The sequence below is a fragment of the Carassius carassius genome, unplaced genomic scaffold (assembly GCF_963082965.1).
Source record: "Carassius carassius unplaced genomic scaffold, fCarCar2.1 SCAFFOLD_60, whole genome shotgun sequence".
Classification (NCBI taxonomy): domain Eukaryota; kingdom Metazoa; phylum Chordata; class Actinopteri; order Cypriniformes; family Cyprinidae; genus Carassius; species Carassius carassius.
In genome coordinates, this window is record NW_026775084.1 from 145,001 (window position 1) to 170,000 (window position 25,000).

At 36.2% G+C, this 25,000-nt stretch overlaps 18 non-coding genes and 1 pseudogene across 18 annotated transcripts in view; all 19 read right to left on the bottom strand.

Moving 5' to 3' along the window:
• The window catches only part of LOC132135411 (5S ribosomal RNA), a 119-nt gene extending 107 nt beyond the window's left edge, over positions 1-12 (bottom strand). The window contains exon 1 of the ribosomal RNA XR_009430356.1: positions 1-12. This exon is cut by the window's left edge and continues 107 nt beyond it. This is a non-coding gene — a ribosomal RNA (5S ribosomal RNA).
• Positions 13-508: 496 nt separating this feature from the next.
• On the bottom strand, positions 509-627 carry LOC132136055 (5S ribosomal RNA). Its single transcript, XR_009430962.1, has one exon. It is a non-coding gene; the product is annotated as a 5S ribosomal RNA (ribosomal RNA).
• Positions 628-1,233: 606 nt separating this feature from the next.
• On the bottom strand, positions 1,234-1,352 carry LOC132136067 (5S ribosomal RNA). Its single transcript, XR_009430973.1, has one exon. It is a non-coding gene; the product is annotated as a 5S ribosomal RNA (ribosomal RNA).
• Positions 1,353-1,846: 494 nt separating this feature from the next.
• LOC132135908 (5S ribosomal RNA) lies at positions 1,847-1,965 on the bottom strand. Its single transcript, XR_009430824.1, has one exon. It is a non-coding gene; the product is annotated as a 5S ribosomal RNA (ribosomal RNA).
• Positions 1,966-2,572: 607 nt separating this feature from the next.
• Positions 2,573-2,691, bottom strand: LOC132136079 (5S ribosomal RNA). The gene has a single exon (XR_009430984.1). It is a non-coding gene; the product is annotated as a 5S ribosomal RNA (ribosomal RNA).
• An 84-nt stretch (positions 2,692-2,775) lies between these two features.
• Positions 2,776-2,894, bottom strand: LOC132135988 (5S ribosomal RNA). The gene has a single exon (XR_009430898.1). It is a non-coding gene; the product is annotated as a 5S ribosomal RNA (ribosomal RNA).
• Positions 2,895-3,705: 811 nt separating this feature from the next.
• LOC132136091 (5S ribosomal RNA) lies at positions 3,706-3,824 on the bottom strand. Its single transcript, XR_009430995.1, has one exon. It is a non-coding gene; the product is annotated as a 5S ribosomal RNA (ribosomal RNA).
• A 496-nt stretch (positions 3,825-4,320) lies between these two features.
• On the bottom strand, positions 4,321-4,439 carry LOC132136103 (5S ribosomal RNA). Its single transcript, XR_009431006.1, has one exon. It is a non-coding gene; the product is annotated as a 5S ribosomal RNA (ribosomal RNA).
• A 503-nt stretch (positions 4,440-4,942) lies between these two features.
• Positions 4,943-5,061, bottom strand: LOC132136115 (5S ribosomal RNA). Its single transcript, XR_009431017.1, has one exon. It is a non-coding gene; the product is annotated as a 5S ribosomal RNA (ribosomal RNA).
• A 6,829-nt stretch (positions 5,062-11,890) lies between these two features.
• LOC132136127 (5S ribosomal RNA) lies at positions 11,891-12,009 on the bottom strand. The gene has a single exon (XR_009431028.1). It is a non-coding gene; the product is annotated as a 5S ribosomal RNA (ribosomal RNA).
• Positions 12,010-12,093: 84 nt separating this feature from the next.
• On the bottom strand, positions 12,094-12,212 carry LOC132135621 (5S ribosomal RNA). Its single transcript, XR_009430555.1, has one exon. It is a non-coding gene; the product is annotated as a 5S ribosomal RNA (ribosomal RNA).
• Positions 12,213-12,811: 599 nt separating this feature from the next.
• LOC132136138 (5S ribosomal RNA) lies at positions 12,812-12,930 on the bottom strand. The gene has a single exon (XR_009431039.1). It is a non-coding gene; the product is annotated as a 5S ribosomal RNA (ribosomal RNA).
• Positions 12,931-13,524: 594 nt separating this feature from the next.
• On the bottom strand, positions 13,525-13,643 carry LOC132136090 (5S ribosomal RNA). The gene has a single exon (XR_009430994.1). It is a non-coding gene; the product is annotated as a 5S ribosomal RNA (ribosomal RNA).
• Positions 13,644-14,243: 600 nt separating this feature from the next.
• On the bottom strand, positions 14,244-14,362 carry LOC132136093 (5S ribosomal RNA). The gene has a single exon (XR_009430996.1). It is a non-coding gene; the product is annotated as a 5S ribosomal RNA (ribosomal RNA).
• A 2,157-nt stretch (positions 14,363-16,519) lies between these two features.
• LOC132136150 (5S ribosomal RNA) lies at positions 16,520-16,638 on the bottom strand. Its single transcript, XR_009431051.1, has one exon. It is a non-coding gene; the product is annotated as a 5S ribosomal RNA (ribosomal RNA).
• Positions 16,639-16,722: 84 nt separating this feature from the next.
• On the bottom strand, positions 16,723-16,841 carry LOC132135622 (5S ribosomal RNA). The gene has a single exon (XR_009430556.1). It is a non-coding gene; the product is annotated as a 5S ribosomal RNA (ribosomal RNA).
• A 1,417-nt stretch (positions 16,842-18,258) lies between these two features.
• LOC132136163 (5S ribosomal RNA) lies at positions 18,259-18,377 on the bottom strand. The gene has a single exon (XR_009431063.1). It is a non-coding gene; the product is annotated as a 5S ribosomal RNA (ribosomal RNA).
• Positions 18,378-18,461: 84 nt separating this feature from the next.
• Positions 18,462-18,580, bottom strand: LOC132135871 (5S ribosomal RNA). Its single transcript, XR_009430789.1, has one exon. It is a non-coding gene; the product is annotated as a 5S ribosomal RNA (ribosomal RNA).
• Positions 18,581-19,183: 603 nt separating this feature from the next.
• On the bottom strand, positions 19,184-19,292 carry LOC132136289 (5S ribosomal RNA; annotated as a pseudogene).
• Positions 19,293-25,000: the final 5,708 nt, after the last annotated feature.

Genomic DNA, 25,000 nt, shown 5'->3' on the forward strand with positions numbered 1-25,000 from the left:
ACGGCCGTAAGCGAAGGAGGCTGCAAAGAGAGGGCTATTTAAAGATCAGCCACTATAATCGGTATTTCGAGGCAGTCTCCCATCCAAGTACTAACTGGGCCCAAACCTGCTTAGATTCTGAGATTGGGCATTGACTCTTTATTTATTTAATTTTTTTTTTTGCAAATTTATTACATAATTACTGAAAATTTCCAAAAGTACTAACCAGGCCCAAACCTGTTTTGGTTTTCTAAGATTGGGCATTGACTCTTTTTTTTTTTTTTTTTTTTGCTAGATTATTAGACAATTAATGAAAAGTTCCAAAACTACTAAACAGGCCCAAACCTGTTTCGGTTTTCTAAGACTGGGCATTGACTCTTTTTTTTTTTTTTTTTTTTTTTTTATTTATGCAAAACTCTTAGATAATTACTGAAAAATTCCAAAAGTACTGGGCTGCAAAGAGAGGGCTATTTAAAGATCAGCCACTATAACCGCCAGTGCATTATATAAGTAGAGAAGGAAACCTAAAAGCTTACAGCACCTGGTATTCCCAGGCGGTCTCCCATCCAAGTACTAACCAGGCCCAAACCTGCTTAGCTTCCGAGATCAGACGAGATCGGGCATAGCCAGGCTGGTATGGCCGTAAGCGAAGGAGGCTGCAAAGAGAGGGCTATTTAAAGATCAGCCACTATAATCGGTATTTCCAAGCAGTCTCCCATCCAAGTACTAACTGGGCCCAAACCTGCTTAGATTCTGAGATTGGGCATTGACTCTTTATTTATTTAAATTTTTTTTTTGCAAATTTATTACATAATTACTGAAAATTTCCAAAAGTACTAACCAGGCCCAAACCTGTTTCGGTTTTCTAAGACTGGGCATTGACTCTTTTTTTTTTTTTTTGCTAGATTATTAGACAATTAATGAAAAGTTCCAAAACTACTAAACAGGCCCAAACCTGTTTCGGTTTTCTAAGACTGGGCATTGACTCTTTTTTTTTTTTTTTTTTTTTTTTTTTTTTTGCTAGATTATTAGACAATTAGTGAAAAGTTCCAAAACTACTAAACAGGCCCAAACCTGTTTCGGTTTTCTAAGACTGGGCATTGACTCTTTTTTTTTTTTTTTTTTTTTATTTATGCAAAACTCTTAGATAATTACTGAAAAATTCCAAAAGTACTGGGCTGCAAAGAGAGGGCTATTTAAAGATCAGCCACTATAACCGCCAGTGCATTATATAAGTAGAGAAGGAAACCTAAAAGCTTACAGCACCTGGTATTCCCAGGCGGTCTCCCATCCAAGTACTAACCAGGCCCAAACCTGCTTAGCTTCCGAGATCAGACGAGATCGGGCATAGCCAGGCTGGTATGGCCGTAAGCGAAGGAGGCTGCAAAGAGAGGGCTATTTAAAGATCAGCCACTATAATCGGTATTTCCAGGCAGTCTCCCATCCAAGTACTAACTGGGCCCAAACCTGCTTAGATTCTGAGATTGGGCATTGACTCTTTATTTATTTAATTTTTTTTTTGCAAATTTATTACATAATTACTGAAAATTTCCAAAAGTACTAACCAGGCCCAAACCTGTTTTGGTTTTCTAAGATTGGGCATTGACTCTTTTTTTTTTTTTTTTTTTTGCTAGATTATTAGACAATTAATGAAAAGTTCCAAAACTACTAAACAGGCCCAAACCTGTTTCGGTTTTCTAAGACTGGGCATTGACTCTTTTTTTTTTTTTTTTTTTTTTTTATTTATGCAAAACTCTTAGATAATTACTGAAAAATTCCAAAAGTACTGGGCTGCAAAGAGAGGGCTATTTAAAGATCAGCCACTATAACCGCCAGTGCATTATATAAGTAGAGAAGGAAACCTAAAAGCTTACAGCACCTGGTATTCCCAGGCGGTCTCCCATCCAAGTACTAACCAGGCCCAAACCTGCTTAGCTTCCGAGATCAGACGAGATCGGGCATAGCCAGGCTGGTATGGCGGTAAGCGAAGGAGGCTGCAAAGAGAGGGCTATTTAAAGATCAGCCACTATAATCGGTATTTCCAAGCAGTCTCCCATCCAAGTACTAACTGGGCCCAAACCTGCTTAGATTCTGAGATTGGGCATTGACTCTTTATTTATTTAATTTTTTTTTTTGCAAATTTATTACATAATTACTGAAAATTTCCAAAAGTACTAACCAGGCCCAAACCTGTTTCGGTTTTCTAAGACTGGGCATTGACTCTTTTTTTTTTTTTTTGCTAGATTATTAGACAATTAATGAAAAGTTCCAAAACTACTAAACAGGCCCAAACCTGTTTCGGTTTTCTAAGACTGGGCATTGACTCTTTTTTTTTTTTTTTTTTTTTTTTTTTTTTTTGCTAGATTATTAGACAATTAGTGAAAAGTTCCAAAACTACTAAACAGGCCCAAACCTGTTTCGGTTTTCTAAGACTGGGCATTGACTCTTTTTTTTTTTTTTTTTTTTTATTTATGCAAAACTCTTAGATAATTACTGAAAAATTCCAAAAGTACTGGGCTGCAAAGAGAGGGCTATTTAAAGATCAGCCACTATAACCGCCAGTGCATTATATAAGTAGAGAAGGAAACCTAAAAGCTTACAGCACCTGGTATTCCCAGGCGGTCTCCCATCCAAGTACTAACCAGGCCCAAACCTGCTTAGCTTCCGAGATCAGACGAGATCGGGCATAGCCAGGCTGGTATGGCCGTAAGCGAAGGAGGCTGCAAAGAGAGGGCTATTTAAAGATCAGCCACTATAACTGCCAGTGCATTATATAAGTAGAGAAGGAAACCTAAAAGCTTACAGCACCTGGTATTCCAAGGCGGTCTCCCATCCAAGTACTAACCAGGCCCAAACCTGCTTAGCTTCCGAGATCAGACGAGATCGGGCATAGCCATGCTGGTATGGCCGTAAGCAAACGAGGCTGCAAAGAGAGGGCTATTTAAAGATCAGCCACTATAATCGGTATTTCCAGGTAGTCTCCCATCCAAGTACTAACTGGGCCCAAACCTGCTTAGATTCTGAGATTGGGCATTGACTCTTTATTTATTTAAAAAAATTTTTGCAAATTTATTACATAATTACTGAAAATTTCCAAAAGTACTAACCTGGCCCAAACCTGTTTCGGTTTTCTAAGACTGGGCATTGACTCTTTTTTTTTTTTTTTTTTTTGCAAGATTATTAGACAATTAGTGAAAATTTTCAAAAGTACTAACCAGGCCCAAACCTGTTTCGGTTTTCTAAGACTGGGCATTGACTCTTTTTTTCTTTTTTTTTTTTGCTAGATTATTAGACAATTAGTGAAAAGTTCCAAAACTACTAAACAGGCCCAGACCTGTTTCGGTTTTCTTAGACTGGGCATTGACTCTTTTTTTTTTTTTTTTTTTGCAAGATTATTAGACAATTAGTGAAAATTTTCAAAAGTACTAACCAGGCCCAAACCTGTTTCGGTTTTCTAAGACTGGGCATTGACTCTTTTTTTTTTTTTTTTTTTGCTAGGTTATTAGACAATTAGTGAAAAGTTCCAAAACTACTAAACAGGCCCAAACCTGTTTCGGTTTTCTAAGACTGGGCATTGACTCTTTTTTTTATTTTTTTTTTATTTATGCAAAACTCTTAGATAATTACTGAAATATTCCAAAAGTACTAGGCTGCAAAGAGAGGGCTATTTAAAGATCAGCCACTATAACCGCCAGTGCATTATATAAGTAGAGAAGGAAACCTAAAAGCTTACAGCACCTGGTATTCCCAGGCGGTCTCCCATCCAAGTACTAACCAGGCCCAAACCTGCTTAGCTTCCGAGATCAGACGAGATCGGGCATAGCCAGGCTGGTATGGCCGTAAGCGAAGGAGGCTGCAAAGAGAGGGCTATTTAAAGATCAGCCACTATAATCGGTATTTCCAAGCAGTCTCCCATCCAAGTACTAACTGGGCCCAAACCTGCTTAGATTCTGAGATTGGGCATTGACTCTTTATTTATTTAATTTTTTTTTTTGCAAATTTATTACATAATTACTGAAAATTTCCAAAAGTACTAACCAGGCCCAAACCTGTTTCGGTTTTCTAAGACTGGGCATTGACTCTTTTTTTTTTTTTTTTTTTTTTTTTTGCTAGATTATTAGACAATTAATGAAAAGTTCCAAAACTACTAAACAGGCCCAAACCTGTTTCGGTTTTCTAAGACTGGGCATTGACTCTTTTTTTTTTTTTTTTTTTATTTATGCAAAACTCTTAGATAATTACTGAAATATTCCAAAAGTACTAGGCTGCAAAGAGAGGGCTATTTAAAGATCAGCCACTATAACCGCCAGTGCATTATATAAGTAGAGAAGGAAACCTAAAAGCTTACAGCACCTGGTATTCCCAGGCGGTCTCCCATCCAAGTACTAACCAGGCCCAAACCTGCTTAGCTTCCGAGATCAGACGAGATCGGGCATAGCCAGGCTGGTATGGCCGTAAGCGAAGGAGGCTGCAAAGAGAGGGCTATTTAAAGATCAGCCACTATAATCGGTATTTCCAAGCAGTCTCCCATCCAAGTACTAACTGGGCCCAAACCTGCTTAGATTCTGAGATTGGGCATTGACTCTTTATTTATTTAATTTTTTTTTTTGCAAATTTATTACATAATTACTGAAAATTTCCAAAAGTACTAACCAGGCCCAAACCTGTTTCGGTTTTCTAAGACTGGGCATTGACTCTTTTTTTTTTTTTTTTTTTTTTTTTTGCTAGATTATTAGACAATTAATGAAAAGTTCCAAAACTACTAAACAGGCCCAAACCTGTTTCGGTTTTCTAAGACTGGGCATTGACTCTTTTTTTTTTTTTTTTTTTTTTTTTTATTTATGCAAAACTCTTAGATAATTACTGAAAAATTCCAAAAGTACTGGGCTGCAAAGAGAGGGCTATTTAAAGATCAGCCACTATAACCGCCAGTGCATTATATAAGTAGAGAAGGAAACCTAAAAGCTTACAGCACCTGGTATTCCCAGGCGGTCTCCCATCCAAGTACTAACCAGGCCCAAACCTGCTTAGCTTCCGAGATCAGACGAGATCGGGCATAGCCAGGCTGGTATGGCCGTAAGCGAAGGAGGCTGCAAAGAGAGGGCTATTTAAAGATCAGCCACTATAATCGGTATTTCCAAGCAGTCTCCCATCCAAGTACTAACTGGGCCCAAACCTGCTTAGATTCTGAGATTGGGCATTGACTCTTTATTTATTTAATTTTTTTTTTTGCAAATTTATTACATAATTACTGAAAATTTCCAAAAGTACTAACCAGGCCCAAACCTGTTTCGGTTTTCTAAGACTGGGCATTGACTCTTTTTTTTTTTTTTTTTTTTTTTTTTTTTTTTTTTTTGCTAGATTATTAGACAATTAATGAAAAGTTCCAAAACTACTAAACAGGCCCAAACCTGTTTCGGTTTTCTAAGACTGGGCATTGACTCTTTTTTTTTTTTTTTTTTTTTTTTTATGCAAAACTCTTAGATAATTACTGAAAAATTCCAAAAGTACTGGGCTGCAAAGAGAGGGCTATTTAAAGATCAGCCACTATAACCGCCAGTGCATTATATAAGTAGAGAAGGAAACCTAAAAGCTTACAGCACCTGGAATTATTCCCAGGCAGTCTACCATCCAAGTAGTAACCAGTACCAAACATGCTAAGATTTGGAGATCGGGCATTGACTCTTTTTTTTTTTGCAAGATTATTATATAATTAGTGAAACATTTCCAAAAAGCTTACAGCACCTGGTATTCCCAGGCGGTCTCCCATCCAAGTACTAACCAGGCCCAAACCTGCTTAGCTTCCGAGATCAGACGAGATCGGGCATAGCTTTTTTTTTTTTTTTTTTTTTTATTGGAGATTTCAGTTATTACAAAACAAACACATTTTCTTAGTCATACAATTTCATTCATCTCATAATCAAACTAACATCGTCATTGAAGTTTGTTGCTGAAGGAATAAAATTCACATTACATAACAATATGTCATCTTAATCATCTTCTCCTGGCATGTAAAAATGCTTTTGTTTAAAGATACATATAACATCATTTGTGAAAATTTTATAAAAATCCGCCATCTGGTTTTCCAATTTAAAATAATTGTATAACATTTCTACATAACTTTCAACCATTTGTTTAAAAAGCACCCATAAGTTTAAAATACAATCTCTGTTTCTGGCTACATTTCTCCTTTTCAATATTGCTTTTTTTGCCAAGATTAAAAACAAATTCACAAGTTTCTTATTTTCTTTGTTCTCTGTCATTCCCAGCATAAAAAACCTTTTCCAGTCAGTAACCTCTTCATTTTCTCTTAATTCTTTGACAATTTCTTTCAGTTCATTAAAAAATGGGTTAAGTTTTCCACATAATAAAAACAAATGTAAAATACCTTCATCTTCTTTTTTACAGACTTTACATTGAGCATTTGTTGCCTTCTGCATTATACACAATCTCATTTCTGTATAGATCACATTTTGTCTGATAAAATAGTCTAAACATTCTAAATCTACATCCAACCATTTCCATGTTCTATTCTTCCAAATGTCTTTTTCTTCGATTTCATTAAAATGCCTTAACCAAATCTGGTTGGCAACAGGTTTTTTAAAAACTCTATTTATAAAAAACTCATAGAACATTTTCACAGTACACAAATTAAAATCCACCCTCTTTTCTTTAAATTTTAAAAACACCAACATTTTATTTTCTCGTTCTCCCTTCTTTTTAATCTCATCTAGCCATTGCCTTGGGATTGCTTTCTTGACATCTTCATACTGTTTTTTTAAAACCATGACATTAAAATCCTCCTTCTCCTCCTCCATTGCATCTTTAATCACTTGGAGTGGTAAAAATCCCTCTTTCACCTCCCATAAAACATCTCTCACTTTTACGATCCCCACTTTTAGCCACTTCTTAAAATAGATATCTCGCTCGTGTATCTTTATTTTGTCATTTAAAAACAGAGGCTGATTTAAAATCGCTTCCCTCCCCTCCGGATTAAAATCCACCTCTGTTAAAAAAAGCCTCCAAGCATTTAAAACCTCTTTATAAAACTGTGGTATCCCCTCCATCATCCAACTTTTCAACTTCATCCATAAAATGTTTTCCCCAAGGTTAAAATTCCCACATTTATTTAAATAAAAACCCATCAATTTCTTCCATTCATCTCTCTTCTTATCATCCAAATATTTCTTAACCACTTTTACCCTCATGCTTTTCATCTTCTGTTCCACATCGACTAAACCCATCCCTCCCTCTTCTGGTTTTCCTATCAGCGTATTGTACGCTATCCTTGGAGGCTTTTTTTCCCATAAAAATTCTAAAATACTCTTTTTTATTCTCTTAAAAACCCAGTTTGGCAATGGCATCACATGTAATTTGTACCACATTTTTGATAACATTAACATGTTTACAATTAAAATTTTTCCTTTCAAACTTAAAAACCTGTTTCTCCAAAAAATCAGTCTCCTATCCATCCCTCCCAATGTCTCATCCCACATATTATCAACAGTTTCCTTCTCATTCTTTGCTAACCCCGCTCCTAAAATCCTCATTTCTTGTACCTCTAGGAATTTAACAACCCCCGTTAAAACCTCTGACCTTCCGAACTTCATATATACTGTTTTTTCTTCATTTATTTTTGCACCTGATCCCTCACAATAGCATTTCATTTTTTCCATTACTTCTTTAACACTTTCTATATTTTCAACAATAATTGTGGTATCATCCGCATACTGGAATATTTTAGTCAGTTCCTCTTTTTCTTCTAGTTTTATTCCCTTTATTTTTTTCTCTCTGTTTATTAAAAGCCCTAATGGTTCAGCCACCAAAGAATATAACTTCGCTGACAGTGGACACCCTTGTCTTATAGACCTTAAAACTTTAAAAGGTTCCGTTAAAAAACCATTACATTTAACTTTTGTTAAAATATCGCTGTATAAAACTGAGATCCATTTTATAAAATTCTCTCCAAAACCAAATTGTTTTAAAACCGCCAATAAAAACCCATGCTCCACTCTGTCAAAAGCCTTCTCGAAATCCATGCTTATTATATATGCCTCCTTTCCTTTTTCTTTTATGTACCCCATTATATCTCTTATGCTACTCGTGATATCTGCTATGTCCCTCCCCTTTACTCCATATGCCTGGTTAGTCTCTATTATGTTTGGCATAATATTTTTTAATCTGTTCGCTAAAACCCTGGCTAAAATTTTAAAATCTGTGTTTAACATTGTAATGGGCCTAAAATTCCTCAGTTCCGCTTTGTCTCCTTTTCTCTTGTAGATTATTTTCATTAAGCCTAAGCCCATTCTTGGGTGTACTCTTTCTTTTTTAAAAACCTCTTCATAGACTTCTTTTAAAATCGGGCTTACTTTTTCTTTAAAAACCTTATAAAACTCACTTCCAATACCATCTATTCCTGGGCTTTTCTTCACACTTAGCTGATTTATTGCTTGTATAATTTCCTCAGTTGTTATTCCCTTATCACATTCCTTTTTATCTCCCTCACCGACTTTTCGTGTTATCTGTTGTAACAAAATGTTCCTTTTTTCCTCATCCCCTTCCTCTGATCTAAAAAGTTCTTCATAATATGTGCTTATTTCCTTTAAAATTCCCTCTGTGCTTAAAACAACTTGTCCTTCCTTATTCCTAAGTTCTTTAATTATTCCCGCCTTCGCCCTGCTTTTCTCAAGGTTAAAAAAGAATCTACTACATTTTTCCCCTTCTACTGTATATTTAGCTTTACTTCTTAACGTTGCCCCTTTATATTTTCCTTCTTCGATTTTCCTCAACTTTTCCTCCACTTCAATTACTCTTTGCACGTTTACTTCATTTTTATTTAACTCCTCTCTTAACGTCTTTCTTATTTCTTGTTCCTTTGTTCTTTTTACCTTTTGTAACAATTTACAGTAATTCATTACATATTTCTTTATGTCATATTTCATGTTTTCCCACCATTGCCTTTTATCTTCTATGTACATCAAGTCTTTTTTCCCCTCATCTAATTTATTTTCTATCTCTTTTTTAAAACTCTCTTCCTTTAAAACTTCAGTGTTTAAAATCCATACCCCTGGTCCCCTCATTTCCTTTTTAAAATCCATTCTCATTTGCACCATTTTGTGATCACTTAAAGTCGTTTCTTTATAAAACACTCCATCAATAAAACATTCCAAATTCCTAGTACTTAAAAAGTAGTCTATTCTAGTTTGACACATAAAATTCCCTACCAGCTGTCTTCTTGTAAATTCCCTCTTTTTCCCATTTCTTTCTCTCCACACATCAATCATGTTCTTCTCCTCCATCAATGAAATTAACTCCTTTCTTCCCCCATCCGATTTAAAAACCATTCCGTTAGCCATATCCATTTTACTAAAAACAGTGTTAAAATCCCCCGCAATTATTACCCTCTTCCATTTTTCCATTAATTCAGCTATTACATTAAAATATTTTTTCTTTTCTATTTCTTCATTTGGAGCATGTACGTTTACTAAAATAAAATCATCTTCATCCATCTTAATTTCTACAGCCATGCATTTTCCTTTTGTGTCATTATACATTTGCTTTGACCTGATACCTCTATCGTTTCTTATTAACATCGCAACTCCTCCTCCTATTTTTCCCTCAGCATTATTAAAAAATAATTCCCCTTCCCATCTTTTTTTAAAATCCTCCATTACACTCTCTTTCCAGTTTGTTTCTTGCAATAAAATCACATCTTCATCCCTGCACAGTTCCTTGACTTTTTCAAATTTCACACCATTGATTAACCCTCTTGCATTAAAAGTAACAATTTTCAACACAATTAAAAAAGATAAAAAGACAAACTTTAGCATCATAATTTCGTTATCCTACTTCCTCCCCCTCTTTTGCACTTCTTCCACAGTCTTGTTTCACCTCATTACTTTGTTTACACATTTTATTTTTAGCTTTTTCTAAATTGGGTATTACCTTAACTTTTCTTCTTCTTTTATTGGATGTACTTGCAGTGCTGTCTCCGCCCATGTTTTCACTGTCTTTGTTATTTCTGTCCGTCTCACCGATCCATTCAGTCTCTTCTGGCTCTTCCGTTTCTGCTTTTCCAACCTCATTTAACTCCATCTGTACCTCCATTTCCACAATGTCCTGTGTTAACTCAGTCTTTTCAATCTCATTTTCATTGTCCTTGCTTACATTGTCCTCTCTTTGCATTTCTCCGGTGTCTTCCCTTTGCTCCTCTTCATTGTCTGTCTCATGCATCTGCCCACTCCCCCTCTCTTCTCCATTTTGCTGGTCTCCATACCAGCACTCGCATTTGTCCAGTACACAATTGCAGTCGGGACACATCACCACCTTACAGTCCCTCGCGAAGTGGCCTGTTTCCGAGCATTTAAAACATTTAAAGTCTGGACAGTCCTTCATCACATGATCAGGGCTCATACACAACCTGCAGGTTCTCAACTGCTTGCTATGTATCACTCTATAGTATTGTGGACCATCTTCCATTTCAATTCGAGTACTGTAGGGCAAGGAGGCCACTTCTTTTGGGAACTGTACCTTAAGGAACCTCGTTCCATCTTCTATGTTGGTGCCGGTATAAAATCTTCTTCTTATCTGAGAGACAGGAGTTACCCCCCATCCCTCCAGCTTCTGTAGAATCTCTGCATCATCCAGGTAAGCGGGCAGATGCATGAAAGAGACAACAAATTCTCTGTTATTCAATTTCTTAATTTCACATAGTTTTCCTTTAATCATCAATCCTTCGCTCAGATTTTCAATATCTTCTTCCTTTTCAAACGTAATTTCGTACTCCTTCATCATTTTGGGTCTTACAGCTAATATTTTTGTCACATCCAACTTATCTTTCAGCGCTTGTATTATGTCTTCTGCTTTTCCTTCGTGCACTTCAGTCAAATCCACTACTACTGTAGCTTCTTTGGTGTAGGTTCTTTTAAATCTCCTTTCAGGTCCATCCTTTTCTCGTTGAGTTTTTTCCAGTCCGTTTGTCATTTGCCGCCGTGTTCCTCGTGCCAAGTCCATGTCTGTTGCCGTAGTTCCATCCATTTTTCAAAAATAAATAAAACAAAAAACGAAAAAAAAAACAACAAAAAACAAAAAACAAAATGATCCCTCCCAAACAGCTATGCTGTTGGGAGGACAAGTAACAAAAATAACCAAAAATTTAAACAAAAACAATTATTAAGACTCAAATAACCAAAAAAACAAAAAAAAACACAAACAATTTTGGGTGAACCTTCTTCACCCTTCTATAGCCACCTCACTTCCTGTTTCTCACTAGCTCTCTAGCGCCCTCAGGTTGGTATGGCCGTAAGCGAAGGAGGCTGCAAAGAGAGGGCTATTTAAAGATCAGCCACTATAATCGGTATTTCCAGGCAGTGTCCCATCCAAGTACTAACTGGGCCCAAACCTGCTTAGATTCTGAGATTGGGCATTGACTCTTTATTTATTAAATTTTTTTTTTTGCAAATTTATTACATAATTACTGAAAATTTCCAAAAGTACTAACCTGCCCCAAACCTGTTTCGGTTTTCTAAGACTGGGCATTGACTCTTTTTTTTTTTTTTTTTTTTGCAAGATTATTAGACAATTAGTGAAAATTTTCAAAAGTACTAACCAGGCCCAAACCTGTTTCGGTTTTCTAAGACTGGGCATTGACTCTTTTTTTTTTTTTTTTTTTTGCTAGATTATTAGACAATTAGTGAAAAGTTCCAAAACTACTTAACAGGCCCAAACCTGTTTCGGTTTTCTAAGACTGGGCATTGACTCTTTTTTTTTTTTTTTTTTTTTTTTTATTTATGCAAAACTCTTAGATAATTACTGAAAAATTCCAAAAGTACTGGGCTGCAAAGAGAGGGCTATTTAAAGATCAGCCACTATAACCGCCAGTGCATTATATAAGTAGAGAAGGAAACCTAAAAGCTTACAGCACCTGGTATTCCCAGGCGGTCTCCCATCCAAGTACTAACCAGGCCCAAACCTGCTTAGCTTCCGAGATCAGACGAGATCGGGCATAGCCAGGCTGGTATGGCCGTAAGCGAAGGAGGCTGCAAAGAGAGGGCTATTTAAAGATCAGCCACTATAACTGCCAGTGCATTATATAAGTAGAGAAGGAAACCTAAAAGCTTACAGCACCTGGTATTCCCAGGCGGTCTCCCATCCAAGTACTAACCAGGCCCAAACCTGCTTAGCTTCCGAGATCAGACGAGATCGGGCATAGCCATGCTGGTATGGCCGTAAGCGAACGAGGCTGCAAAGAGAGGGCTATTTAAAGATCAGCCACTATAATCGGTATTTCCAGGCAGTCTCCCATCCAAGTACTAACTGGGCCCAAACCTGCTTAGATTCTGAGATTGGGCATTGACTCTTTATTTATTTAATTTTTTTTGCAAATTTATTACATAATTACTGAAAATTTCCAAAAGTACTAACCAGGCCCAAACCTGTTTCGGTTTTCTAAGACTGGGCATTGACTCTTTTTTTTTTTTTTTTTTTTTGCAAGATTATTAGACAATTAATGAAAAGTTCCAAAACTACTAAACAGGCCCAAACCTGTTTCGGTTTTCTAAGACTGGGCATTGACTCTTTTTTTTTTTGTTTTTTTTTTGCTAGATTATTAGACAATTAGTGAAAAGTTCCAAAACTACTAAACAGGCCCAAACCTGTTTCGGTTTTCTAAGACTGGGCATTGACTCTTTTTTTTTTTTTTTTTTTTATTTATGCAAAACTCTTAGATAATTACTGAAAAATTCCAAAAGTACTGGGCTGCAAAGAGAGGGCTATTTAAAGATCAGCCACTATAACCGCCAGTGCATTATATAAGTAGAGAAGGAAACCTAAAAGCTTACAGCACCTGGTATTCCCAGGCGGTCTCCCATCCAAGTACTAACCAGGCCCAAACCTGCTTAGCTTCCGAGATCAGACGAGATCGGGCATAGCCAGGCTGGTATGGCCGTAAGCGAAGGAGGCTGCAAAGAGAGGGCTATTTAAAGATCAGCCACTATAATCGGTATTTCCAAGCAGTCTCCCATCCAAGTACTAACTGGGCCCAAACCTGCTTAGATTCTGAGATTGGGCATTGACTCTTTATTTATTTAATTTTTTTTTTTGCAAATTTATTACATAATTACTGAAAATTTCCAAAAGTACTAACCAGGCCCAAACCTGTTTCGGTTTTCTAAGACTGGGCATTGACTCTTTTTTTTTTTTTTTTTTTTTTGCTGGATTATTAGACAATTAATGAAAAGTTCCAAAACTACTAAACAGGCCCAAACCTGTTTCGGTTTTCTAATACTTGGCATTGATTCTTTTTTTTTTTTTTTTTTTTTGCTAGATTATTAGACAATTAGTGAAAAGTTCCAAAACTACTAAACAGGCCCAAACCTGTTTCGGTTTTCTAAGACTGGGCATTGACTCTTTTTTTTTTTTATTTATGCAAAACTCTTAGATAATTACTGAAAAATTCCAAAAGTACTGGGCTGCAAAGAGAGGGCTATTTAAAGATCAGCCACTATAACCGCCAGTGCATTATATAAGTGGAGAAGGAAACCTAAAAGCTTACAGCACCTGGTATTCCCAGGCGGTCTCCCATCCAAGTACTAACCAGGCCCAAACCTTCTTAGCTTCCGAGATCAGACGAGATCAGGCATAGCCAGGCTGGTATGGCCGTAAGCGAAGGAGGCTGCAAAGAGAGGGCTATTTAAAGATCAGCCACTATAATCGGTATTTCCAAGCAGTCTCCCATCCAACTACTAACTGGGCCCAAACCTGCTTAGATTCTGAGATTGGGCATTGACTCTTTATTTATTTAATTTTTTTTTTTGCAAATTTATTACATAATTACTGAAAATTTCCAAAAGTACTAACCAGGCCCAAACCTGTTTCGGTTTTCTAAGACTGGGCAGTGACTCTTTTTTTTTTTTTTTTTTTTTTTTTTTTGCTAGATTATTAGACAATTAATGAAAAGTTCCAAAACTACTAAACAGGCCCAAACCTGTTTCGGTTTTCTAAGACTGGGCATTGACTCTTTTTTTTTTTTTTTTTTTTTGCTAGATTATTAGACAATTAGTGAAAAGTTCCAAAACTACTAAACAGGCCCAAACCTGTTTCGGTTTTCTAAGACTGGGCATTGACTCTTTTTTTTTTTTATTTATGCAAAACTCTTAGATAATTACTGAAAAATTCCAAAAGTACTGGGCTGCAAAGAGAGGGCTATTTAAAGATCAGCCACTATAACCGCCAGTGCATTATATAAGTGGAGAAGGAAACCTAAAAGCTTACAGCACCTGGTATTCCCAGGCGGTCTCCCATCCAAGTACTAACCAGGCCCAAACCTTCTTAGCTTCCGAGATCAGACGAGATCAGGCATAGCCAGGCTGGTATGGCCGTAAGCGAAGGAGGCTGCAAAGAGAGGGCTATTTAAAGATCAGCCACTATAATCGGTATTTCCAAGCAGTCTCCCATCCAACTACTAACTGGGCCCAAACCTGCTTAGATTCTGAGATTGGGCATTGACTCTTTATTTATTTAATTTTTTTTTTTGCAAATTTATTACATAATTACTGAAAATTTCCAAAAGTACTAACCAGGCCCAAACCTGTTTCGGTTTTCTAAGACTGGGCAGTGACTCTTTTTTTTTTTTTTTTTTTTTTTTTTTTGCTAGATTATTAGACAATTAATGAAAAGTTCCAAAACTACTAAACAGGCCCAAACCTGTTTCGGTTTTCTAAGACTGGGCATTGACTCTTTTTTTTTTTTTTTTTTTTGCAAGATTATTAGACAATTAGTGAAAATTTTCAAAAGTACTAACCAGGCCCAAACCTGTTTCGGTTTTCTAAGACTGGGCATTGACTCTTTTTTTTTTTTTTTTTTTATTTATGCAAAACTCTTAGATAATTACTGAAAAATTCCAAAAGGACTGGGCTGCAAAGAGAGGGCTATTTAAAGATCAGCCACTATAACCGGTATTTCCAAGCAGTCTCCCATCCAAGTACTAACTGGGCCCAAACCTGCTTAGATTCTGAGATTGGGCATTGACTCTTTATTTATTTAATTTTTTTTTTTGCAAATTTATTACATAATTACTGAAAATTTCCAAAAGTACTAACCAGGCCCAAACCTGTTTCGGTTTTCTAAGACTGGGCATTGACTCTTTTTTTTTTTTTTTTTTTTTGCTGGATTATTAGACAATTAATGAAAATTTCCAAAACTACTAAACAGGCCCAAACCTGTTTCGGTTTTCTAAGACTGGGCATTGACTCTTTTTTTTTTTTTTTTTTTTGCAAGATTATTAGACAATTAGGGAAAATTTTCAAAAGTACTAACCAGGCCCAAACCTGTTTCGGTTTTCTAAGACTGGGCATTGACTCTTTTTTTTTTTTTTTTTTTATTTATGCAAAACTCTTAGATAATTACTGAAAAATTCCAAAAGTACTGGGCTGCAAAGAGAGGGCTATTTAAAGATCAGCCACTATAACCGGTATTTCCAAGCAGTCTCCCATCCAAGTACTAACTGGGCCCAAACCTGCTTAGATTCTGAGATTGGGCATTGACTCTTTATTTATTTAATTTTTTTTTTTGCAAATTTATTACATAATTACTGAAAATTTCCAAAAGTACTAACCAGGCCCAAACCTGTTTCGGTTTTCTAAGACTGGGCATTGACTCTTTTTTTTTTTTTTTTTTTTTGCTGGATTATTAGACAATTAATGAAAAGTTCCAAAACTACTAAACAGGCCCAAACCTGTTTCGGTTTTCTAAGACTGGGCATTGACTCTTTTTTTTTTTTTTTTTTTTGCAAGATTATTAGACAATTAGGGAAAATTTTCAAAAGTACTAACCAGGCCCAAACCTGTTTCGGTTTTCTAAGACTGGGCATTGACTCTTTTTTTTTTTTTTTTTTTATTTATGCAAAACTCTTAGATAATTACTGAAAAATTCCAAAAGTACTGGGCTGCAAAGAGAGGGCTATTTAAAGATCAGCCACTATAACCGGTATTTCCAAGCAGTCTCCCATCCAAGTACTAACTGGGCCCAAACCTGCTTAGATTCTGAGATTGGGCATTGACTCTTTATTTATTTAATTTTTTTTTTTGCAAATTTATTACATAATTACTGAAAATTTCCAAAAGTACTAACCAGGCCCAAACCTGTTTCGGTTTTCTAAGACTGGGCATTGACTCTTTTTTTTTTTTTTTTTTTTGCTGGATTATTAGACAATTAATGAAAAGTTCCAAAACTACTAAACAGGCCCAAACCTGTTTCGGTTTTCTAAGACTGGGCATTGACTCTTTTTTTTTTTTTTTTTTTTTTTTTTTTTGCTAGATTATTAGACAATTAGTGAAAAGTTCCAAAACTACTAAACAGGCCCAAACCTGTTTCGGTTTTCTAAGACTGGGCATTGACTCTTTTTTTTTTTTTTTTTTTTTATGCAAAACTCTTAGATAATTACTGAAAAATTCCAAAAGTACTGGGCTGCAAAGAGAGGGCTATTTAAAGATCAGCCACTATAACCGCCAGTGCATTATATAAGTAGAGAAGGAAACCTAAAAGCTTACAGCACCTGGTATTCCCAGGCGGTCTCCCATCCAAGTACTAACCAGGCCCAAACCTGCTTAGCTTCCGAGATCAGACGAGATCGGGCATAGCCAGGCTGGTATGGCCGTAAGCGAAGGAGGCTGCAAAGAGAGGGCTATTTAAAGATCAGCCACTATAACTGCCAGTGCATTATATAAGTAGAGAAGGAAACCTAAAAGCTTACAGCACCTGGTATTCCCAGGCGGTCTCCCATCCAAGTACTAACCAGGCCCAAACCTGCTTAGCTTCCGAGATCAGACGAGATCGGGCATAGCCATGCTGGTATGGCCGTAAGCGAATGAGGCTGCAAAGAGAGGGCTATTTAAAGATCAGCCACTATAATCGGTATTTCCAGGTAGTCTCCCATCCAAGTACTAACTGGGCCCAAACCTGCTTAGATTCTGAGATTGGGCATTGACTCTTTATTTATTTAAAAAAAATTTTGCAAATTTATTACATAATTACTGAAAATTTCCAAAAGTACTAACCTGGCCCAAACCTGTTTCGGTTTTCTAAGACTGGGCATTGACTCTTTTTTTTTTTTTTTTTTTTGCAAGATTATTAGACAATTAGTGAAAATTTTCAAAAGTACTAACCAGGCCCAAACCTATTTCGGTTTTCTAAGACTGGGCATTGACTCTTTTTTTTTTTTTTTTTTTATTTATGCAAAACTCTTAGATAATTACTGAAAAATTCCAAAAGTACTGGGCTGCAAAGAGAGGGCTATTTAAAGATCAGCCACTATAATCGGTATTTCCAAGCAGTCTCCCATCCAAGTACTAACTGGGCCCAAACCTGCTTAGATTCTGAGATTGGGCACTGACTCTTTATTTATTTAAAAAATTTTTTGCAAATTTATTACATAATTACTGAAAATTTCCAAAAGTACTAACCTGGCCCAAACCTGTTTCGGTTTTCTAAGACTGGGCATTGACTCTTTTTTTTTTTTTTTTTTTTTGCAAGATTATTAGACAATTAGTGAAAATTTTCAAAAGTACTAACCAGGCCCAAACCTGTTTCGGTTTTCTAAGACTGGGCATTGACTCTTTTTTTTTTTATTTTTTTATTTATGCAAAACTCTTAGATAATTACTGAAAAATTCCAAAAGTACTGGGCTGCAAAGAGAGGGCTATTTAAAGATCAGCCACTATAATCGGTATTTCCAGGCAGTCTCCTATCCAAGTACTAACTGGGCCCAAACCTGCTTAGATTCTGAGATTGGGCATTGACTCTTTATTTATTTAATTTTTTTTTTTGCAAATTTATTACATAATTACTGAAAATTTCCAAAAGTACTAACCAGGCCCAAACCTGTTTCGGTTTTCTAAGACTGGGCATTGACTCTTTTTTTTTTTTTTTTTTTTTTGCTGGATTATTAGACAATTAATGAAAATTTCCAAAAGTACTAACCAGGCCCAAACCTGTTTCGGTTTTCTAAGACTGGGCATTGACTCTTTTTTTTTTTTTTTTTTTTTTTGCAAGATTATTAGACAATTAGTGAAAATTTTCAAAAGTACTAACCAGGCCCAAACCTGTTTCGGTTTTCTAAGACTGGGCATTGACTCTTTTTTTTTTTTTTTTTTTTTTATTTATGCAAAACTCTTAGATAATTACTGAAATATTCCAAAAGTACTAGGCTGCAAAGAGAGGGCTATTTAAAGATCAGCCACTATAACCGCCAGTGCATTATATAAGTAGAGAAGGAAACCTAAAAGCTTACAGCACCTGGTATTCCCAGGCGGTCTCCCATCCAAGTACTAACCAGGCCCAAACCTGCTTAGCTTCCGAGATCAGACGAGATCGGGCATAGCCAGGCTGGTATGGCCGTAAGCGAAGGAGGCTGCAAAGAGAGGGCTATTTAAAGATCAGCCACTATAACTGCCAGTGCATTATATAAGTAGAGAAGGAAACCTAAAAGCTTACATCACCTGGTATTCCCAGGCGGTCTCCCATCCAAGTACTAACCAGGCCCAAACCTGCTTAGCTTCCGAGATCAGACGAGATCGGGCATAGCCAGGCTGGTATGGCCGTAAGCGAAGGAGGCTGCAAAGAGAGGGCTATTTAAAGATCAGCCACTATAATCGGTATTTCCAAGCAGTCTCCCATCCAAGTACTAACTGGGCCCAAACCTGCTTAGATTCTGAGATTGGGCATTGACTCTTTATTTATTTAATTTTTTTTTTTGCAAATTTATTACATAATTACTGAAAATTTCCAAAAGTACTAACCAGGCCCAAACCTGTTTCGGTTTTCTAAGACTGGGCATTGACTCTTTTTTTTTTTTTTTTTTTTTGCTAGATTATTAGACAATTAATGAAAAGTTCCAAAACTACTAAACAGGCCCAAACCTGTTTCGGTTTTCTAAGACTGGGCATTGACTCTTTTTTTTTTTTTTTTTTTTTTGCTAGATTATTAGACAATTAGTGAAAAGTTCCAAAACTACTAAACAGGCCCAAACCTGTTTCGGTTTTCTAAGACTGGGCATTGACTCTTTTTTTTTTTTTTTTTTTTTATTTATGCAAAACTCTTAGATAATTACTGAAAAATTCCAAAAGTACTGGGCTGCAAAGAGAGGGCTATTTAAAGATCAGCCACTATAACCGCCAGTGCATTATATAAGTAGAGAAGGAAACCTAAAAGCTTACAGCACCTGGTATTCCCAGGCGGTCTCCCATCCAAGTACTAACCAGGCCCAAACCTGCTTAGCTTCCGAGATCAGGCATAGCCAGGCTGGTATGGCCGTAAGCGAAGGAGGCTGCAAAGAGAGGGCTATTTAAATATCAGCCACTATAACTGCCAGTGCATTATATAAGTAGAGAAGGAAACCTAAAAGCTTACAGCACCTGGTATTCCCAGGCGGTCTCCCATCCAAGTACTAACCAGGCCCAAACCTGCTTAGCTTCCGAGATCAGACGAGATCGGGCATAGCTTTTTTTTTTTTTTTTTTTATTTATTTTTTTTTTATTATCAGTCAAAATACAAGTAGTGTACAAGACATTAAAGCTGTTACAGGGAAATTTTCATAAATGCAAAAGCATTTCACAAAAGCATTTTTCCAAAAATGCATAACACTAAAAACCAAAAACATCTAAAATCACAAATTCATCAAGTTCAGTAATCTTCTTTTGGCATATAAAAGTGCTTTTGTTTTAAAATATATGTAACCTCCTTCCTAAAAATTCCATAAAAATCCCCCATCTTGTTTTCCAGTTTAAAATAACTGTACAGCATTTTTACATAATCTTCAACCAACTGTTTAAAAATCAACCATAGGTTTGCAGTAAAATCTCTGTTTTTGACTATATTCCTTCTTTTCCATATAGCTTTTTTGGCCAAAATTAAAAACAAATTAATTAGTTTCTTGTTTGCTGTATTCTCTGCCATTCCCAACATAAAAAATCTATTCCAGTTGCAGTCCACCTCATTATCTCTTAAGTCTTTGATTATTTCCTTTAATTTCTTAAAAAATGGGCTCAACTTCTCACAGAATAAAAACAAATGTAAAATTCCTTCATCTTCTTTTTTACAAACTCTGCATAGGGCATTAGTTTCTTTCTGCATTGCACACAATCTCATTTCCGTAAAAATCACATTTTGTCTAATAAAATAATCAAAACTTTCTAAATCCGCATCCAACCATTTCCATGTCATGTTCTTCCATATATCTTCCTCTTCGATTTCATTAAAATGCCTTATCCATAACTGATTGGCAAGAGGTTTTTTAAAAACTCCATTTATAAAAAACCCATAAAACATTTTAACAGAACCCAAATTAAAATTCACCATATTGTCTTTACATTTTAGAAACACGCTCATTTTCTTTTCTTTTTCTCCCTCATTAATAATTTCATCCAGCCATTGTCCTGGGATTGCTTTTTTTACTTGTTCGTATTGTCTTTTTAAAACATTTACATTAAAGTCCTCCTTCTCCTCATCCATTGCATCTATGATCACTTGAAGTGGTAAAAATCCCTCTTTAAATTCCCATAAAACATCCCTCACCTTTACAAATCCCGCTTGCAACCACTTCTTAAAATAGATATCATACTCTTGCATCTTTATTTTTCCATTTAAAAACAGAGGTTGATTTAAAATCATTTCCCTCCCCTCCGGATTAAAATCCACCTCTGTTAAAAAAAGCCTCCAAGCGCTTAAAACCTCTTTGTAAAATCGTGGGATCCCCTCCATCATCCAATTCTTAAGCTTCATCCATAAAACATTGTCCCCCAAATTAAAATTCCCACATTTATTTAAATAAAGAGCCATCAATCTCTTCCACTCTGCTCTGTTCGTATCATCCAAATATTTTCTTACCACCTTTACTCTCATGCTTTTCATTTTTTGTTCTACATCCACCAAACCCATCCCTCCCTCCCCCGGTTTCCCTATCAGTGTAAAATATGCAATTCTTGGAGGCTTTTTGTCCCATAAAAATTCTAAAACACATTTCTTTATTCTCTTTAAAACCCAGTCTGGCAATGGCATCACATGTAATGTATACCACATTCTAGATAACATTAGCATGTTTACAACTAAAATTTTCCCCTTTAAACTTAAAACCCTGCTTCTCCAGAAAATCAGTCTTCTTTCCATCCCTCCCACCGTCTCTTCCCACATACTGTCCATAGCCTCCTTTTCATTCTTTGCTACAATTATTCCTAAAATCTTTATTTCTTGCACCTCCATAAAATTACAGATCCCTGTAAGAACCTCCACCCTTCCATATTTCATGTATACAGTTTTTTCTTCATTTATTTTTGCACCCGAACCCTCACAATACAGTTTTGTTTTCTCCATCACTCTTTTAACACTTTCTACATTTTCAACCACAATTGTCGTGTCATCAGCATATTGAAATATTTTCTTTAATTCTTCTCCCTCTTCCATTCGTATTCCATTTATTCTTTTTTCTCTATTTATTAAAAGCCCTAAAGGTTCTGCTACCAAAGAGTACAATTGCGCCGACAAAGGACACCCCTGTCTTATGGATCTTAAAACTTTAAAAGGTTGAGTTAAAAAACCGTTGCATTTTACTTTTGTAAAAATATCCCTGTATAAAACCGAAATCCATTTTATAAAATTATTCCCAAACCCAAATTCCTTTAAAACTGCAAATAAAAAGCCATGTTCAACTCTGTCAAAAGCCTTTTCAAAATCCATACTAATAACATAAGCACTTTTGCCCTTTTCTTTTATATACCCTACTATATCTCTAATGCTGCTAGTAACATCTGCTATATCTCTCGCCTTTACTCCGTACGCTTGGTTTGTTTCTATTATATTTGGCATGACATTTTTTAATCTGTTTGCTAAGACCTTGGCTAAAATTTTAAAATCAGTGTTTAGCATTGTAATGGGTCTAAAATTTTTCAGCTCAGTTTTGTCTCCTTTTTTCTTGTATATTATTTTCATTAATCCTAGCCCCATTCTTGGGCTTACTCTTTCATTTTTAAAAACTTCTTCAAAAATTTCATTTAAAATCACGCTTACTTTGTCTTTAAAAACTTTGTAAAACTCACTTCCAATACCATCTACTCCGGGGCTTTTCCTCACTCTTAATTGATTTATGGCATGTATGATCTCTTCAGTTTCTATTTCCCTTTCACATATTCTTTTATCCTCTTCACCAACTTTCCTTGTTATCTGTTGCAACAAAATATTCCTTTTTTCCTCATCTCCCCCCTCCGACTTAAAAAGTTCTTCATAAAATGATTTCACTTCTTTTAAAATCCCCTCTGTATCTGAGACCACCTGTCCATTCCTACTTTTAAGTTCTTTAATTGTTTCCGCTCTCCCCCTGCTTTTCTCAAGATTAAAAAAGAATCTGTTACATTTTTCCCCTTCCACCGTATATTTTGCTTTGCTTCTCAACATTGCCCCCTTGCATTTCCCCTCTTCTATTTTTCTCAACGTATTCTCTATTTCAATTACTTTTTGCACATCTACTTCATTTTTATTTAACTCCTCTTTTAGAGTTCTCCTTATTTCTCTCTCCTTGGTTCTTTTAACATTTTGTAATAAATTACAGTACTTCATAGAATATTTTTTAATATCATACTTAACATTTTCCCACCATTGCGTTTTGTCTTCCATATACATCTGGTCTTTTTTCCTCCCATCTAATATCATTTCGATTTCTTTTTTAAAACTTTCATTCTTTAAAACCTCAGTGTTTAAAATCCACACCCCAGGTCCCTTTGTTTGTCTTTTAAAATCCATCGTCATTAAAACCATTTTGTGATCGCTTAAGGTCGTTTCTTTGTGAAATATTCCATCAATGAAACATTCAAGATTTCTGGTACTTAAAAAATAGTCTATTCTGGTTTGGCACATAAAATTCCCCACCAACTGTCTTCTTGAAAATTCCTTCTTTTTTCCATTTCTTTCCCGCCACACATCAATCATATTTTTCTCTTCCATCAATGACCTTAGTTCTTTTCTACCCCCATCCGATTTAAAAACCATCCCATTTGCCATATCCATTTTACTAAAAACAGTGTTAAAATCCCCTGCAATCACCACCTTCCCCCATTTTCCAATTACATCAGCTAAAACATTAAAGTATAATTTCTTTTCTTTTTCTCCATTGGGAGCGTGCACGTTCACTAAAACAAATTTGTCTTCTTCCATTTCCATTTCTACCACCATACATTTTCCTTTTTTATCATTATATATAAGTTTTGTCTTTATACCTCTGTCTTTTCTTATTAAAACCGCCACTCCTCCTCCCATTTTTTCCTCTTCATTATTAACAAGTAATTCCCCTTCCCATCTTTTTCTAATATCCTCCATAACATTCTCTTTCCAGTTTGTCTCTTGCAATAAAATCACATCTTCATTTTGACACAATTCCTTCACCTTTTCAAATTTATAAACATTCATTAGTCCTCTAGCATTAAAAGTCACAATTTTCAGCACCATAAAATAAAATAAAAGCCATAAAATCCCCATATTGTCAGTTCATTCCCTCTCCTTCCTTTACCATTTCCCCACTGTCCTGTTTTTCCTCACATCCTTGTTTTAATACTTTTCTTTTGGCTTTCTCTAAATTTGGTGTTACCTTAGTTTGTCTTCTTCTTTTATTGATTCCTGTAGTGCCGGCATCGTCGATGCATTCACTGTCTTTGTCCATTCTCCCATCCTCGCTGACCCACTCCTGCTCCTCTGACTTTTCCAGTTCAATCTGTAAAGTATGAGTTATTTCCATCAGTGACCCCGTTTCCTCACTGCACTGTGTTAATCCAGTCCTTTCACTCTCCTCTTCAACGTCTGTGCTTGCGGTATCCTCTCTTTGTGTTCCTTCCGTGTTCTCGTGTAGCTCCTCTTCACCGTCTCCCTCATGTATCTGCCCGCACCCCTGCTCTTCCTCCTGATGTGGTTCTCCGAACCAGCACTCGCACTTATTTAGCACGAGCCTGCAGTCCGGGCACCTCACCGCATTACAGTCCCTCGCGAAATGTCCCCTTTCCGAGCACTTAAAGCATTTGAAGTCCGGACAGTCCTTCATCATGTGTTCAGGGCTCATACATAACCTACAGGTTCTCACCTGCTGGCTATGTATCACCCTGAAATACTGAGGTCCCTCTTCCGTCTCCATTCTCGTACTGTAGGGCAGAGAAGCCACCTCTTTTGGAAATCGTACTCTCAGGAATCTCGTTCCATCCTCAATGCGGGTGCCCGGGTAGAATCTCCTTTTGATCTGTGAGATAGGAGTCACCCCCCATCCCTCCAGCTTCTTTAAAATATCATCATCCTCCAGGTAAGCAGGCAGATGCATGAAAGATACAGCAAAATCCTTATTGTTCAACTTTTTAATTTCACAAGTCTTTCCTTTAATCATCAATCCTTCTTCCAGTTTCTCAATATCTTCTTCCTTTTCCAATGTAATTTCATATTGTTTCATCATTTTTGGTCTTACCGCTAGTATGCTAGTCACTTCAATCTTGTCTTTCAACGCTTCTATGATGTCCTCTGCTCTCCCATCTTGTACCTCCGTCAAATCAATCACTACCGTTGCTTCCTTTGCATAAATCCGTTTGAGTCTCCTTTCTGGGTAATTCTTTTCTCGTTGTCTTTTATCCAGTCCATTTTCAGTTAGCTGCCTTGTTTGTTTTGCCAAATCCATGTCTGTAGCTGTTAATCCGTCCATTTAACAAAAAAAAACACAAAACTAAAATGATCCCTCCCAAACAGCAAAGCTGTTGGGAGGACAAATAACAAAAATAACACAAAAACTTGAAACAAAATACTTATCTTGAAAAAAAAAAACAACGCAAAAAACAACACAAAAGTTTGGGTGAGCCTTTCTCACCTCCCTATAGCCAACACACTTCCTGTTCCTCACTAGCTCTCTAGCGCCCTCAGGTTGGTATGGCCGTAAGCGAAGGAGGCTGCAAAGAGAGGGCTATTTAAAGATCAGCCACTATAATCGGTATTTCCAAGCAGTCTCCCATCC